General features: G+C 38.8%; 1 long non-coding RNA gene across 3 annotated transcripts in view; it reads left to right on the top strand.

Annotated features, from left to right (window-relative positions):
- The window catches only part of LOC144306564 (uncharacterized), a 45,188-nt gene extending 36,840 nt beyond the window's left edge, over window positions 1-8,348 (top strand). Inside the window, exons 4-5 of one of the 3 annotated variants that reach the window (XR_013373639.1) lie at window positions 7,878-8,010; window positions 8,099-8,348. This is a non-coding gene — a long non-coding RNA (uncharacterized LOC144306564). Of the gene's footprint in view, window positions 1-5,893; window positions 5,959-7,877 lie in introns of all 3 variants that reach the window. The other 2 variants (XR_013373638.1, XR_013373637.1) reach the window with 2 other exon arrangements.
- Window positions 8,349-13,293: the final 4,945 nt, after the last annotated feature.

Raw genomic sequence — 13,293 nt, 5'->3', positions numbered from 1 at the left:
GACATGTGGCAGCTTAGCTGGGAAGGGAGAGCCGTGGAACTTGGTGCTATCTCAAAACGACTGCTGTGTGTCATAAGCTGAATGGCAGGAAAGGGTTAAAATATGAGTTTGTGGGATCTTGGATCATAGCCCTCTGAGGCATTCACATACTGCACATACATGCAGGAAGATGTCCCGAGAGACTACACTCAGCTGCCATATTCACATTGAGGTAAAAGGGAAATGCTATGAATTTTGTTTGTGTATTTGTTTAATGCTATGTTCCAGGGTCTTTATTCTGGGTTTTGTAGATCTAAAGCTATGAATATTCCATTAGAGTCCCTCCACTCAATGTAAAAATTGCAAAAACTCTTAAGAGGATTGCTTTAGTTTGTGTTCTTCAGAGAAATAGAACCAGTAGGCTATATCTATCTATCTATCTATCTATCTATCTATCTATCTATCTATCATCTACTTATTATCTATCTTCTATCTATCTATTATCTATCATCTATCTTTTTTTTACCTATCTATAGATTTATTATAAGGAATTGCCTCATATAGCCATAGGGAGAAAGAAGTCCCAAGATCTACAGTCAGCAAGCTGGAGACTCAGCAGAGCCAATGGCAAAAGTTCTAGTCCAAAAGCTGGTGGCTCAACACCCAAGAAGAGCTAATGCTTCAATTTGAGTCTGAAGGCAGGGGAAAAACTGATGTCTCAGCTGAAGGCAGTTAGTTGAGTCTTTTTGTTCTTATTGAGGTCCCCAACTGGCTGAATGAGGTTCACTCACATTGAAAAGGACAATCTGATTTACTCAGTATACTGATTCAAATGTTAATTTCATCCAGAAACATCCTCACAGAAACACCTGAATGATGCTTGACTTAAGTAGTTGGGCACTCTGTGGCCCAGTCAAGTTGACACATAAAATCAACCATTACAAGAATGAAAACCATGAAAAGGTTGGGCATATGGGGAGTGGGAACATGCAGGTATAAACATTTTTAATGTTTAAAGCTTGAGAATTTCAAAGAGAGCAAAGAATCAAAATGGCATTCTAAAGATAAGCCTCAGTTTGCCCAGCAAACTTGTCTTGTTCTGGGAGCTCTCCAGGGTACTGGGCTTCCACCTCTGCTTCTCCCTGACTTGGAGGCCAGAGCCTTACATCAAGCCTCTACTTTGGACTTGGCTTTAACTCTAATTTCAGCTTCCTCCCTCATCTACATTTTGCTGGACTTCACTGATCCCAGTAGCAGCTACTTGCAATTATCAGGCTTAGTCTGGTTTTGATAACCAACTGTACACAATGCTATGTTCGCTGTGGTTTTTAAAAAGTGACAGCCTGTTCCTATGGTAGTTTTTAACAACAGTGGACACACACATATACCATCATCATCATCAGACTACGTAGCCATGAGTTTTATACATTTAGATGGATTCTTGCTTAAGTACCCTTGAACTTATGTAGAATATGTCACATCTTGTCTTGCAGTTGTCTAATGAACCAACCAGAGTTGTATCTACAGATTTCTTTATTTTTAAGATTTACTTATTTATTTGAGAGAGAGACAGCAGAGGAAGGGCAGAAAGGGAGAGGGAGAAATTATTAAGCAGACTCCCCACTGAGCAGCAGAGCCTGATTGGAGGGCTTAATCTTATGACACTGAGATCATGACCTGAGCAGAAACCAAGAACGGGATGTTTAATTGACTGAGCCACCCAGGCACCCCTCTACAGATTTCTTTAATTCAGACATATTTGTATATACGTATATACACACACAGAAACTTGTAGCAATCAGTATACAAAAGAATATATCATCAGGAAAGATTTGAAAAAATATAGAGTTAACTCAGTAGATTGATGCCAAATGCCTATCCTAGTTATAGGGAAATGTACAGTAAGAAAATAATCGTAGTTTCTAGGACAGGCTGGTGATTTGATCTTAGGAATCTTACTTCCTGCATCTTAATCTTGTTGGAAATAAGAATTGACTGTCAGGAGATGTGTCTCAAATTGAAGGGGCTCTCAATGGCCTAGTCTGGGAAAATTTAAACACACACACACAAATAATAATAATAATAATAATAATAATAATAATAATAATAATGAACCATAGTAATGAAATGTAAATCATTGAAAAAATAAGAAATAATGCATTCATGCTAATAATAATAGACAAACAAGTAATTCAGAGAGAAGAGAAGGTTCTTGCTTACAGTTGAATGCCAGAGACCAACTAGTAAAATTTCAAATATCATTTTGCAAGCATCAAGGTAAAAATTGAATCAGGCAAGAAGCATTGCTGAATGATAAATTTCATAGAATAATTTGAAAAGCAGGATTTTTCTGTGGTCTTAAAGTGTTAGGGGTGTGTGTGTGTGTGTGTGTGTGTGTGAAAGGGAGAGACAGAGTAGAGGGAAAGGAGAAAGAGAGAGAAAGATGCAGATATGTACATAGAGATCTTCTCAATTTTTTGGCAGGAAAGTTTGAGAAAAAGCCATCAAAGAGAATGCTGAAAAATTCCCAAGATCACATATGACTGAGAATAGATCACTCTCCCACCAGTTAGAAAGAACCCTTGTATAAAAATGGGCATTGGGTACAGAGCTCAGAGATTGCTGTTCCTAGAAGTGGAGCTAAATCAGCCTTAGACTAACAGCCTCTCTGCGTTTGCCCTAGTAAAGGCTAAAAGCAAGCCTTAAGTGGATCAAACTGATTGGAAGCTACTTAATTACATGCCAGAACAATGTTTCACACTAAGTGAATACAACACAATCCAGCACCCAATAATGTAAAGTTCACAATGTCCAGTATCCAATAAAAATATTAACAGACATTCAAAGTAACAAGGAAATATGGCTAGTAACAAAAAATTAATCAATAGAACCAACCCAGAAATAATGGAGATGATGGAGTTAGCAGACAAGAATATCAAGCAGCTGTTATAAATCTTATAAATATGGTCAGGGATATTAAGGAAAACATGCACATGAGGAGTGAGAAAGGAAAGCCTAAAAAAAAGAACAAAATGGAAATTTTAGAAATGAAAAACACTATACTTGAAATAAAAATTATAGTGAATAGGATTAACAGCAGATTGGATATTGCAGTGAACTTGGAAACACAGCAATAGAAACTCCTAAAATAAAACAGACATTTTTTTAAAGCCTAGAAAAAGTGAAAAGAAAATCAATGCCCTGTGAGAAATATCAAGACATTTGACAAACACATGATTGGAATCCCAAAAGAGAGGAGAAAAAGAAAGAATAGGAAAATATTTGAAGAAATGTTGCCTAAATGTTTTTTAAACTTGATGAAAAGTACAAACTTACAGATCCAAGAAGGCTACTGACCCCAAGCATGAAGAAACCACATGAAAGCACATTATAAACAAATTGTTTAAAATCAGTAATAAAAAGAAAACCCTGAAAGCAGCTGGGGGAAGGAGGACAGACATATTATGTAGAAGAATAAAATAAAGATGCCAACAGACTTCCTGTCAGAAATGATGCAAGCTAGACAAGAGTGGAGCAGCATCTTTAAAGTACTGAGAAAACCTGTCAACCCAGAATTCTATACTCAGAAAATTATCTTTCAAAAATAAAGGCAAAATAAAGACTTTTCAGACAAATAAAAGCTGAGTGACTGTGTTGCCAACAGAACTAGTTAGAGGACATTAATTAGATGGAAATTTGGATCTATATACAAAAATGAAGGAACACGGAGTGCAAGAAATGAAAAATATGTGGGTAATTATAAAGGACAACATCTTATTATTTTAAAGTGTCTTTAAGAGATTATTGATTTTTTTAAAAAAGATTTTATTTATTTGAGAGAGAGACAGCACAAGCAGTGGGGGGAGGAGGAGAGGAAGAGGAAGAAGCAAACTCCATGCTGAGCAGGGAGCCTGACTTGGGGCTTGATCCCAGAACCCTGGGATCATGACCTGAGCTGAAGGCAAGCACTTAATCTAGTAAGCCACCTAGGTGCTCCAAGACATGACTGATTTTTAAAAGAAAATTAGTAAAAATATATTTTGGGGTTGATAACATATATCAAAGTCAAACAGTATTATAAAAGACAGGAGAATAGAAATAGAAGTATACTATTTTGAGGCTCTTACTTAAACATGAAGCAATATAATACTATGTGAAGATGGAGTATAGTAAGTTAAAGATATATGTATTATAAACCTTGGGACAAACACTGGAAAATAAAACAAAGGAGGATAGCAATAGTTATGATGAATTGGAATCCTCAAAATATTCAGTTAATCCAAAAGACATCAGAAAAAGGAAAAAGGTAACCAAGAATACATGGAACAAATAGAAAATAACAAGGTGATAGATTTAGTCACAATAAAGTCAAAAATTATGTCAAATTTAAATGGTCTACATACTCCAAATAATAGGCAGAGATTGTCAGACTGGATCACAAAGGAAGACCTGACTATATGCTACAGATAAAAGACTAATTTTAAATGTAAAAATGCATATAGATTAAATGTGAAAGCATGGGACAGATTATGCAAATACCAATTAATGGAAGTTACACTGATGAGCTATATTAATATCCAAACTAGACTTTGGAACAAGGAATATTATGAAGGGTAAAGAGAAATATTTCATCATGGCAAATGGATGATTTCATGGAGGAACTGGAAGAGGAAATAAGCAAATCCACAATTACAGTCGGGGCTTCCAATACCTCTCTTTTGATAACTGGTAGAACAAGTAAGCAGAAAATCTGTAGTATAGAAAACTTGAACAACCCCATGAACCAGTTTGACATTTATAGAACATGCCATCCTACACCAGCAGAATCAACCTTCCTTTCAAGAGCACAGAGAACATTCATCAAGATATACCATAGCCTGCACTATCACACAACTCTTATTAAATCTTAAAAGGATGGGAATTATACAAAATATGTTCTCTGACTACAAAACAGGTTTTTGGAATTCACTGAAATAAAATTTAACCTTTATATACTGACATATTTTCTAATATAACCAGAAGTGCTCATTTAGTTGTCAAAAGAATCAGAAACACAATTCAAACTAACTGAAGCAAAAAGGGAATGAATTGGCTTATGCAGCTGAAAAGAAGTTTGGGGTAGCTCACACAGTTGAAGAGAAATCTATGGGATAGGAACATAGGGATTAACAGTCAGTACTCAATGCCATAGGTCTTTGTCCCATTCCTTCTCTCATATACACTAGGCTCTCCTTAGAGCTGTTCTAAGGACAGTCTCAACCAATGTGGTGGGAAGATAACCCCAGATTGGTATTGTCTCTCTCAGCAATTCCAATGTCTGTTTATCAGTCCCAGTGAGGACTCTGATTAGCCAAGCTTGGAAAGTGAGAAACCAATAACAACCATTGTCTACTGCAAGAGAATTGTCTAAGAAAGAAGCTATAATTGATGTGTTTTCTTTCTTTCTTTCTTTCTTTCTTTCTTTCTTTCTTTCTTTCTTTCTTTCTTTCTTTCTTTCTTCTTTCTTTCTTTCTTTCTTCTTTCTTTCTTTCTTTTTCTTTCTTTCTTCTTTCTTTCCTCCTTACTTTTCTCAACTTGCAAAGCTTGGATGCCTAGAGGCCAAAAAATTCCAATAGGTCAGACAAAAGTTATAAAAGATAGTAATGATGTCTTCTCCAAGCATGGGCCTCTACCAACAACTGGGTGTCAAGAATTGAATTTTTTCATTAAGGAGAGAAAGAGATAAAGACAGGACTAGTAACCTATATGTGCACTAGAAAAGTGGTTAAAGAGCTCAAGGAGAGAGCTTTGTTTATTCTAGATGGTTGATACACCCGGTTAAGAAGTCATGTCTTCCTCTAAACCCACTTATAAAAAAAGAATGACCCCTATGAGACCTACTTCTCTTCCTGACTCAGTCTTCTTGGAATTGCAGATCAAGACCTACTCTTACCTTCCTGCGTAAGCCACCCCTCCCATCTGTTTTTGAAAGAGCATTTGGTAAGGAAGCATTCTCTTCTTCCTCCATAAAATGCCAGGAAAAGTAGAGGGCATTCTTTTATACTTTTGCTGAGCTCATTCTAAAATAATATGCAAGGAATTATTTACTAGCTATATTAGTTTCCATTGGTGCTACAAAAAAAATTACCACAGATTTAGTTGCTTAAGACAACACAAATTTAATCTCTTATATTTCTCAAGGTCAGAAATCTGAGATGGGTCTTACGTCCTATCTCTGTCTTATTCTTTGATCCTCCTGTCTCCTTCTCATAAAGACTTTGATAATTGTATGGGGCCCACCCAGGTAATCCAGAATAACCTCCCAGTCTCAAGATCCTTAATTTAATCACATCTGCAAAGTCCCTTTTGCCATATAAAGTAGGATTCACAGGCTTGAGAGTTAAGATGCATACATATTTGGGGGCCAGTTTTTGTTTACCACACTAGCAATGCATACATAGTCATGAAAACATTCTAGGCTTTTCATCTCTGTCCTTGAAGAACACTTTTCAGAGAATGCATGATTTCACATTATCTGGTTTTCCACACCATCCAAAGAAAGCTCACTAGACTTGGCATTTGGCTTGCAACTAACTGGCACTGTGCTCGTCTTTGCCTTTTATCTTTCTGTGCCATCACTGGAATTTCTGAAGGTTTGGGCATAGAAATAGGTTGGTCCTATTTCTGGGGTGTAGTAATAAATCCCATGGATGGGCTTTACTTCACAGTTATACTCCATTATTGTCATCAGGGAGATAAAGTTCTGCAGCCAAGTAAAAAAGAGTTTTACAGACTAATTGACTACAAGGAACTAAACTCATCCAAATTAGCTCTAACTCAATGGTAGAGTTTGGAAAGACACTTTTGGAAACTGCTAACCTGACAGAACCAGGAACTGATGTTAAGATTCAGGATTATTGTGTCTCAGTCTCTCATTTTCTCTGTGCCACCCCAGATCGACTTTCTCTCTCTCTCTCTCTCTCTCTCTCTAAGATTTTATTTATTTATTTGAGAGAGAGAGAGAGAGAGAGAGAGAGAGAGAGCATGAGCAGAGGGAGGGGCAGAGGAAGAGGGAGAGGGAGAAGCAAACTCCCTGCTGAGCAGGGAGCCCAACACAGGGCTTGATCCCAGGACCCTGTGATCATGACTCAAGCTGAAGTTTAGGCTTAACCAACTGAGCCCCCAGGTGCCCTCCAGATCTACTTTCTGAGCTATTGCAACACAGGCTGAAACAGAAATGGCCAGTACCAGTTTTTTCTCACCTAGGAGTTTAACATAGACCAATTAAGTATCTTTGAATCCCAACTCTCAGTTTCTGAGAGATGGTACCTGATTGGCTTGGCTTGGGTTGGTGTCTAACCTTGCTCTATTCACCTATGACCAAGAGCGAAAGGAACAAGACATGGGATCCATTGGCCTCAGCAGAGTCTATATGGTGAGACCATTAGAACAAAGGGGTGGATTGTTCTTTAAGAAGAAAGTGTGGGTACAGGAAGGAAATGACTGATATTTCTACTATATGCCTTCCATATCTTGGGAGGTGGGAACATCTGGACTTCCCACTCAAATGAGAGATAACAGTACCAGCATCAGGACTTGTGATATAGACTAAAAGGAGAGGGTGATGAGGATATCTCTCATATTCCTGTATTCACGTTCAGCTCGTGCCTCTTTCCTCTGAGTGAATTCTACTGGGGATTAGATCCTCTGTGGCCATGCTTCCTATGGCAGAGTCAGCTTGCTGCTCAGAGAGAAATCTGGGGTCTTTTCTCCCAGTGGATATTGTGATTGGGAAATAGCTACCCAACTGGGGCCCAAGGTTTTCAGCTTCTTTGGATTTAGGTAGAGCCACATGGCCGAGCTCTCCATGATGAAATGTGAACAAGCTCTCATAGGACATTCTCCATGCTCTTCTCCAGGTGGCTTTTGGTTTCCAAGGACTCACGCCCTACTGCATGGAAGAGCTCTGATATGGAAGGAGTTGGGTCCCTGCATCACTGCAGGAGGAAATCTGCCCATCTATCAGAAACCCTTCATTGGATTGTTAAATGAGTATAAATTAACTCCTATTGTATTAAGCCATTGATGTTTTATAATTCACTTAAAGCTACTAATAATTTAACATTCTTCTATTCAACAGGGAATATTTCAGAGAATTTTTAGAATTCCCTGTGTCTCTACCTTAGACAGAGCGAACATCCATTTCTGCTGAACTCTACAACCAAAAGAGTGGCAAATGATTGTGCATAGATTATTCAGCCTCCCGAGGGTTAATTACTCTGATACTTGTGCCTGGGGAAAACACACAAAAATCAGGAAAGAAGTTGCTTCCATTCTCTCCCTTTAAAACTGTGCATTGCAAAGAATAATAAAGACCATTTCGAAAATTTGCTCATGACTTTAAAATTCTTAGGTTTACCACTGAGTCACCAAATCACTATGTAATAAATCATCAGAGTGAGAAAAAAAAACCCCTCAGATTTCCCTGTGGTTATAGAAACTGTTAATTCTCCTGTGTAGACATGCAGTTTGGAAGAGTAGAGGGGATGTATTGTGATCCATGTGCTTGTAGGTGAGGATTTGAAAACAGCAAACTTCTTTTTATATTGGTAAAAGGCAATCTTCAAGCCATAGGAAGGGAAAGAACAGCTTACCATGGAATTCGGGGCCATTTTACTGGCTGCTAAACAATTTCAAAGGATTGCAACATATAATAGATAAGAAGTAGCCTGGAAAGATGTAAGGGCAGGACGATTTATAGGAAGACGAGAAGAGTCTTCTGTGCCACTTGAGGGACATTAGCTTTAGTAGTTAACAATTTACAATGAGTTACATTTCAAATTGCATTGCTATTTATTCATTCATTCCTTTAATAAATGCTTATGGTGCCGTGTTTACCAGCATGGTTATAGCTTTGAAGATAAAATGATAAATAAGATACAGGTCCTGCTGTGAGAACAGGTATACCACTCTGGATATATAAACAAATAGTTGTGAGATAGGAGAAATCTCATAACAAAAGTATGAAAGTCAGTTGTTTGGAACAAAGCATATGTTTTCTTTTTTCTTTAATAAATAAAGTTATTAAAAATGGCTGGAGTATAAAACCAATGGACCCAAATCCTTTTTTTCCCCAAATCTATTTGATCCATAATGTATCTAAAACACAGTGAAAAATGATTATTTCAGCTACTTCTTATCGTCTTTCATCTGACTGTCTTGTTTTCACAAAAGATTAAGACAAAGTAGGCAGTCCCAAGCATGAGTAACCTGTTATCATTCTATATTTAGATAAAACAAAATCCTTACATGTCAGTTGCTTCTTCAGCACTTCCATATTGGATAACTCGATCATAATAAATGAGCCCTACAAATTCTTCATTTTCAAGGTGATGCCAAGCCTCTCCCTGAGTGAAGGAGACAGGCCATTGTTGAGCAAACCTAGATCCATGAGTGAGAGTGGAGGCCTGCGGTTTGGGAAGTGGGTGTTAATGTACCTCTGAACTCAGGGGACATGAACTCCAGTGTCATCCCAGCTGGGATAGTAAACAAGAAGATGGTTATGGGAAACTGCTTCAGGCAGCCTTCTGGCAGGAGACAGATGGCACACTCAACTGAGGTTTTGAGAAACTTTATAGAAGGGACTATTTACAGAAGTGTGAGCAGGACTGTAGGAACCGAGAAGCAATGTTGAGGCCCTGAGAGGCTGACAGTAGTGGGAAGCTGTTACATCTCTGGGTCTTAAAGGGAGTTTTAGGGCTCTCCAGGGGAAAAGAACCAATAAGATAAGTATGTTTGTATGTATGTATGTATTTATTTATTATAAGGGATTGGATCATGCAGTTATGGAGGCCTAGAAGTCCCAAGAGTTGCAGTTGGCAACCTGGAGACCCAGAAAAACCAATGGGTTTGAGCTGCAGCCTGAGACTCAAAGCCTGAGAAGCAGGAGAACTAACGGTATTGCTCTAGTCCTAGTCTGAGTCCAACAGCAGGAAGACTGATCTCCCAGCTCTAAGACAGTCAGGTCAAGAGAAAGAATTGTTTTTTAGTCAGTCTTCTATTTTGCTCAGGTCTTCAACAGATTGGGTGAGACTCACCCACACACTGGACTGAGCAATCTTCTTTACCCAGTCTACTGAGTCAAATGTTAATCTCATCCATACGCATCTTCACAGACACACTCAGAAATAATGTTAACCAGATATCTGGGCACCCCACGGCCCAGGAAAGTTGGTATATCAAATTAACCATCACAAGGGCAAAGGTGAATAGTGTCACTAATGTGAGCTGGAGTAGCGGGCCTCTAGAAAGGATCCATCATTGAGAGACATCCAGCTGCTATCAGAACAACTCCCAGGCAGGGAGGAAGAGAGGTGAACAAACACTCCAATCTTTCTCTCATCTCCTGCCAGTGTCTCCCAGTGACCCAACCCAACCAAAAGCGAGTAGACCGAGGAGTCTGAGTGATGTGGTCAGTGGTATGGAGAGAGGTCAGCCTCCTGAGGCTCAGCAAGCAGACAAAAGAGAATAGTTTGGGGAAGGGGAATATGGAGACAGCTATACTCAGCAACTTCACAGTTGTTTTTGGAAGTACGAGTATCCCCCACTATCTGAAAGTAGAGCATTCCTATGAAACCTTCTGTAAGCCCAAATGGCGTTAACACGAAGAACCAATTACCATTCATTTGTAAAAAACTTTTGAGCATTTCCAGACCCCCCAATAATGTTTCTTATCCTTTTCTGACACCTTAGGACACATCTTGCTAATAGATGCACAAAATAAATTGACGTAAAGCATCGATGTTCACAGACACAGTTCACAGCTATGGTGGCTGGATGCTGAGATGCTGAGTGTGGTGGGAGAAGGAGTTTGGCGGGGCCACTCATGCTGCTCAGGGTGGGTGCATACTGTCTCTATCATGGCTTATTGCAAAACACACTGAATGCTATTTTCCCTTTTTTAATATAAGTGAAATGTTCTTGAGATTTCTTTTGGTTAGTGAAAGCAGATACCAGTGTAGGTCTCTCCTAAAAGCAAAGTGGTGTAACGCAAGCTTTTGAAAAGTGGGGAATACCTGTACCTGGTAAGGAAAACCTTGAAAGTAAGACTGTTACTCCTGGCCAGGGATGGCTCAGAGTTATTTAGTCTCAACATTCAACAACATTAAGCATTCACAGGAGGGGGGCTTATTTTGTATCCCATATATAATACTTGAGACATACCAATAGCATATGGATGCATTTATTAGTTAGAAATCTGTAATTCTGAGAATGTATTTGTATATATATATATATATATATATATATATATATATATATATCTTACTTCTTCTTTGAGGCTTTAAGCTATTGTAGGGGAAACATTGCCTTTGAGTTTTATTTCCCCAACAGTGCCTTGAACATGGTAGGTGTTCCATAAATATTTGCTGAAGTACTATTCAACTTTTTTCCTTGAACCTAATAGAAATGAAATATAAAAAAACAAGAAAGGTCTCCTAAGTATCATATAGAATCAGCCAAGGAGATTTTTAGCACAGCAGGTAGCTAGGAGAGAACTAAACTGCTTAGTCTAAGGCTTCTTAGAGCTCATTCATTCAACAAATATTTATGGAGCACTCACGCTGTGCCAAACACTGTGTTAGCCTCTTGAGATACAAAGACAACATTCTCAATGAAGAAATCTGTTAAGCACACAAACTGCTTGGTTTCTTATGGCATGCAACCAGCCAATGGACACTATTAAAAAGAAAACCATAGGCCCAAAATGGTGTCACTTAGGCCGAGTTTCTAAACTGAGGCTTCCTACCTAACCTAACTGCACTTTCAGCCTCCCCTAGAGATGGACTCTTAGCTGATCCGTCAGGAATTTTCCCCATAATATAATCAGTCACATGGGCCTTTTTCATCTCCCAAAGGAAGATGAGATAATCCACCTACTGATCTTCAAATTGAATTTATTTATTTATTTATTTATTTCTCTAGAGACAGCACAGCTGATTGGATCAGCCTTATAGAGGTCTGAAGCAGTTAAGCCAAGGAAATGGACTGTTATGATCTATGTATTTCTGGTGTGCAGGAATACCCCTTTTTTGACTGTCCACAGCCCTACTACAGGTTTATTCCTCAACAGAATGTGGTTTGCTATAACAGAGACACAGTGTGAAAGATCACGACCAAACCGCTTAATAATGTGCCATATCACTTACTCACAGCCACTCTCAAAACATGGACCCAGTGATGATGGGTCCTTGAAACTGAAAAATCTGAGTAAGAATAATAGTCACAGAACAGTTAGGCTTTCTTTAGCAATCTCAAATGCCAGCACATCCCTTGGGGAAGCTTCTTTTATATCTGCAGACAAAATAATGTCCCCATCCACCAATTTCAGCTGGCTTTCACTTCTGGACCCTAGGGCATGAAAAGCTGTTATTTAGGAGCCAAGAGTGTTCAATTGTGGAAAGGATAGTCTCTTCAATAAATGGTTTTGGGAAAATAGGATAACTTCATGCAAAAGAAACAAATGTGACCCTTATCTTACACCATTCACGAAAATGAACTTGAAATGGATTGAAGACTGATATCGGGACTTGCAATAAAGAATACATGTTTGGTCTTTGTCCTGTTTTTGGCATAGAACTCCCAAAACCCTTGGAATTTCCTAAGCAGTGAGAGACATAAAAGTGTCTATTGTGGGATCCCTGGGTGGCGCAGCGGTTTAGCGCCTGCATTTGGCCCAGGGCGCGATCCTGGAGACCCGGGATCGAATCCCACGTCGGGTTCCCGGTGCATGGAGCCTGCTTCTCCCTCTGCCTGTGTCTCTGACTCTCTCTCTCTCTCTCTGTGACTATCATAAATAAATAAAAATTTAAAAAAAAAGTGTCTATTGTTATGCAAATGGTGGCTTTTGGAAAACCCCACAGCTAGCCTAAGGATGAAGGCTGGTTGCCAAGGGGCCCAACCCTGTGGTTAAAGGGTTGGAATTTTCAGTCCCACTCTTAGATCTGGGATGGGGTGCTGGGGCCACAGACTGAGTAGAGTCTTGAATAGATGATGATTCAATCAATTATGCTGTGTAACAAACTCTCCATGAAAACCTAAAAAGAGAGGATTCAGAGAACTTCCAGGTCAGTGAACATGTGGAAGTGCTCAGAGAGTGGCATTCCCGGAGACAAAATGGAAGCTTTGAGCCATACCTTGCTCTAAGCATCTCTTCCATATAGATTTTCCCGAGTTATACCTTTTTATAATAAACCAGTAGTCTGGTAAGTATATATATATACATATCTTTCAGTTCTGGGAGCTATTTTAGCAAATTAATTTAACCCAAGGAGGGGG

Source organism: Canis aureus, chromosome 37 (genome assembly GCF_053574225.1).
Source record: "Canis aureus isolate CA01 chromosome 37, VMU_Caureus_v.1.0, whole genome shotgun sequence".
In the NCBI taxonomy this organism is placed as follows: Eukaryota; Metazoa; Chordata; class Mammalia; order Carnivora; family Canidae; genus Canis; species Canis aureus.
This window is presented reverse-complemented; position numbering and strand designations above follow the sequence as displayed.